This window comes from Anopheles aquasalis, chromosome 3 (assembly GCF_943734665.1).
Source record: "Anopheles aquasalis chromosome 3, idAnoAquaMG_Q_19, whole genome shotgun sequence".
NCBI lineage: Eukaryota > Metazoa > Arthropoda > Insecta > Diptera > Culicidae > Anopheles > Anopheles aquasalis.
This window is the reverse complement of record NC_064878.1, coordinates 16,610,001-16,615,000: the sequence shown is the minus strand read 5'-3', so window position 1 is coordinate 16,615,000 and position 5,000 is coordinate 16,610,001.

Genomic DNA, 5,000 nt, shown 5'->3' with positions numbered 1-5,000 from the left:
TACGTGCTGCTGGCGCATCCCATGGCATGCTCTGGATTCAAATTTCTTGTTGCAGAAGCGTTCTGGATGGAGGTCGCTGATGGCTTTTCATGCTGCCATCCACCAGTAGCACCAAACACCAGACCATCATCATCATCATCGAGTCATTTGTTCTTTTGAGACCTTCTTTTTGTTGGCCACCTCCCCCGGCTGTGACGGGATTTATGCAGATGTGTAAGCGATTTGTTGTTTTGTACCGAGCTTCTCACAAACAGCCCAAAAACTCATAACTTACGACACCAGCAGCAGCTCAGCAGCCCCCAAGGGAGTCCACGTCAACCGGCACTGGAGGTCACATCCTAATTTAGCGCCCTAATATCCGGCTCGTCAGCGCGCAGGGTGGTGCAGTTCGCATGCAACCCAAGGGCATCGGCGGCACCAGGACACGAAATGCATTTCCCGGCACCGGAAACGAAAGCTAATAACGAATGCCGTAACGTGTGTCTGTGGAAGTCGAAGTGTTATGCTCGTTTCCGGCCGTCAGTTCCGGACCACAACCAACTCCGGGTTCTGGCGGAGAGATTAGTGAGGTTCGCAGGCTTAGGTGGGATTTTGGGCTGGGCAGAATTTTGGGTTTTCGGCTCGGCCGGGGGCCCAGGACCAGACTGTGTACCCGGTGACCTGATTATGCCGAGGTGATGGTTGACGTTATTGAGTTGGTGTGTGGTGTGACCTGACGGATGGGTAACGCCAACGCCAACCGTCGACTGCAGCAGCACTGCTGCAAATGCATGTCAGTGTGCCAAGATGTGAATGGTCTGCCCGGTAATCTGGGGACAAAATGTGTCTCCAACAACGAGGAGGATGTTCTCATTTCGGGCAAGTTGTTCTCATAATTCATAATGCGGGGAAGCAGCTGGGTGGGATTAGGCCGTGATGTGAAGTAGACGAGTGGTTGACGCAAGTGTTATTAGTTGTTACAATAAGTTGGTGTTTATACAAAAAAGAATGAGATAAAGTACTTTTAGGTACCACTTTTAAAGTACCCCTTTCGGTTGTTCTTTGCTAAAGGGGGGCTAAGGTTAGTTCGAGTCAAAAATGGCTCATTTTCGCTGATTGTTTGTGGAGAAACCGTTCGATTTATTATTTCTATCTGAATGTTATATCATACTACAACTTTTCAAGAATATTTGCTTGCATTTTGAAAAAGATTTGTTAAAAACTTCATGCATGGCATCATATTTTGTAAGGCAAGTATTTTAGCCGGCCTTTTTACCGTAGCGTGTTATTTGAAATATATTCCTGAGATTTTTATTTTGATTTATTGTAATTTTGTCCTTAAAGCCCCATCGATTTTTTGTTGAATTTCTAATTTAACGATTTTTGGCAGGCTTTTTAAGTTGGAAAAGTCGAGATATTTTCAATTTTGCCCAAAACCAGGAGTTCAACGTAGTTGTTTATTAGAAAAGCATCACCAATAGTAATGAAAACAAGTTACCTGGGAAATAGTGTAAAGATTATGCGTTCAAAATTTCAAATCGATCGGTATAATTGTTTATATTCTACGAAGGGTAATGACTTTGGAAACGTTGGGTTTGGGAAACGTGCGTCAAAGAGCGATGCACTGACTCAAGCATGAGACGCGACTTTTCAAAATTCAAAATCTTTGGCAGTTTTGCTTCAATTGATCCGAAAATCTTACAGAATACTCGTGAAAGGAAGAGCATTCATGGAAAAATGTAAAACATAATAGCAAGCTGTATTTAACGAAAATTTAACACAACACTCTGAAAAAGCTCACCAGTCATGAAGAAATGAAAATAATTAATTGGTTTTTAAAAAAATCGAATACTATAAACCAACTTAAAGAACTATCAAGCATCTTTTTTCTAACTCTAATACACAGTAGAAAATTCTCTTTTACTCATACAGAGTGACCAATTTTGAGTTAATTAAAACATTAAAAGCAATGAAATTATATTCCATTATTAATTTAATGGAACATGGTCATATTCTGCAAATGTTTATTTAAAAAAATCATAAGTTTTGCGATAAAGCGAGCATCCACGTATTCCTAAATTCACTCTGCTTCTATACACAACTTCTGACTTATTTTTTTATTGCTTCGCACGCAGTTTCAGATTTCAAAAATCAGCTCAAGTTAGAATTGTAACAGTTTGTCCTGAATATTCTGCTAAAGACAACAATTTGTAAAGTTTAAACCTTATGCATTTATCTCTAAGCTTTTCACATGATCCTTTCATCATCAACAATCCCCATTGCTAAGGTGTACCTGAGGCAACACGTTTGATGTGCTGAATTTTTCAAAGAATTATTTAAAACATCTCAACACAATTCTAGTTACCAACTAACCGACTTGATGGTCGCCCCGAGAGATGACTCACTTTGAACGCTCGAAGCTGCTAATGAGCGCCACTTCCTGGCCGGAGTGCATCCAATTAATATTTCCCTCGAACCGCGCTTCAAAAAACAAATTAACAATCGACAGAATAACCATCCTACTTGCCCCTTTAACTGGTGCATCCTGACCAAAAAATCCTCAGGAAACATCTCAAGTACAAGCAAAAAGCTACCTTTGCTGAGCTAAAGTACCCTCCCAGGCGAGAGATGCGACGATAAAGAAGCGGAAAACCATTTGCCACTCGCGTAGCAGGGATTCCTGGGGCTCGCGTTAGTGTGAACTCTATGCTGGCAGCCAGCAGAAGCATCGCTTTGGCAGTGCAATCGTCCCTAACCGCCACTAACTGCGCCTTCACTCAACCACAGCCGCTGACCCATAAGCAGCAGCAGCCGTAGCAGCCCTCGAAGGGCTCGTTATCGCGGCCAGCTCTTCAGCCCTCATGTCTTCGCCGAAGTGGAATAATCATTTGAGCATATGAGCCATTTCCTTTCCAACAGCATCGGCCGGCACCAGCACCAGCACCGGCAGCAGTAGGAGACGAGGATCATCATAAATAATATCTACAAACGAGCCCGGTTACCCGGGCGATGGCGTATGTGCATTAAAGTGCAGTGTTGCACCACCACCACCACCACTGGCAAACCACTCGATGCGACCGAACATGCCACGCTTCCTGCCGGAGATATGATCTCGCGAAGGGCATCCCGTTTCGAGAGTGATGGGTGAGGTCCCATTAGTCGTGTCACTCCCAAAGCAGTCACTGCTGCTGCTTGGCACTAGCTTCTTCTGCGGATGCGCTCGCTGCTACGGATACGGGTACGTTCCGCGAAAAAACGAACATCGAGCCCTTTTTTTTCAAGTCCGGACGGAGGTCTGCCTGCTGTAAAGAGGGTACCGGGCAGGCCGTTCGAGTTTCCACTTTTCCGGAGACAAATTTTTCGAACAAATTTATGGGCCACCGGGAACCGACCGGGGACGCTGGTGTCAAAATGCGAGGGTGTCAATGGCGCATCGCAACCCGTGACCGTCGTCGTCGTCGTCGTCGTGACCAGCTGCAATTGTGCGAAGCAATTATCACGCCACGCAGCGGTGCAGTGTGCCATCGGCGCTATCGAGTGTCAGGGCGGGCACGACGACGCTGGCAAAAGTGTTCCACTTAGCGACTTAGCCAGGGAAATGGCCGCCCGTTACTCACTTGAGTCAATATCTTGGAAGATATAGCACCAGTTCGGATGCTACGGCATCGCATTTGAAGCAATTTCGGTGCGCCTTGTGTCCACACAAAACGTTATCCATCTTGTTGGCAGCTTCGTGCGACCGTGCCACCGGAAAGCAAAGGTCCAAAGAGCGGACCTTACGGTGGGGTTAAGAATGCAAGTGAATTTGTCTCCAATCGAGGGTTATCGAGCTAAAGCCCACACCATTGCTCCGTGGCTGGGAGCTTATGCTACGCGCCGAACGCTCCATTCTTCTTTGATTTTGACCGCATCCTTCCGAGCCATCTCTAGGAACAGGACCAAGGGTTTTGCAGGGATCGTCGAAGCGTATCACCATCATAAGGGGAGAGGAGAGAGAGAATGGGAAAAGTTTCCTCGGCCTTGGCGTTTTCACGTGGCCACCGCAGGGCACACAATGCAGCATCCTGATGCTACCTACCAGCTACCCACGGTTGCAATCCTTTCGTTACGCCTGACTGATGAGCTTTGAAGCTTTTGTTCTTCTTCGCCGTCTGCTGGCGCATCAAAGACCGACCGCTCGACGCTCGAAGAAGGAGCTGCTGCTGCTGCTGCCGAAAAGTGCGATGCCTTTTCCGCCAATGTAGACGGCCTGAGGGCCTTCTCCTGTGGCCACTGTGTTTGTTCACCGGTTCTCCAGCGACTCGCACTTTATTCTTCCAAAGGGGAAGAAGACGATCGAGCATCTCGCATCGTTTCGAAGGCGCGCTAAAGCCGAGAATACGAAATGGAAGGGAACGCAAAGCGCAACAACCGAGTGAAAACTAATCTCGTTAAATGGGCCACCGGGGGAGTGAAGAATGAGACGCGAGCGAGCGAGAGAGGCAAAATAAGATAAGCGGTTCTTGCGCACCTCACGAAGAAGAGGAGAATACATTCTTTAACGCAACGCAAGTGACGGGCGGGCAGCACCATCTACCACCACCTAGCCTATACAACAATGTTACGTTTCGCCCTTTCAGTTCACCGTGCTTTATTTTATCACAAAATGATTCCATTCATAAATGCTGCGAATGGCTGTTTATTGATGCTAAGCGGAGCGAACAGTGGACGTGAACGTGGATCGCGCTCGCCGCGATCTCCCCCGGAACATGACGGAAAGGTAAACGGATTTGACGTTGCTTGCGGGAGACGGCAACGGTGGGCAACGGTTTGAAGAATCTTTTCAATTCGTTCGTTCGCGTTGGCGAGCGATCCACCGCCGCGGGGCTTCTTCAATTGTTGTTCCAGCGCAGCGCATCGGCGTATCGCACACTAGGGTGGCTGTCAAAGATAAGTGTTTGGTAAAAATCAGCGAATCAGCGAGAAGTAGAAGAGCGGAAAAAGGCTTATTCCCAGCTTTTCGGGTGTCTAAGCTGGAACAT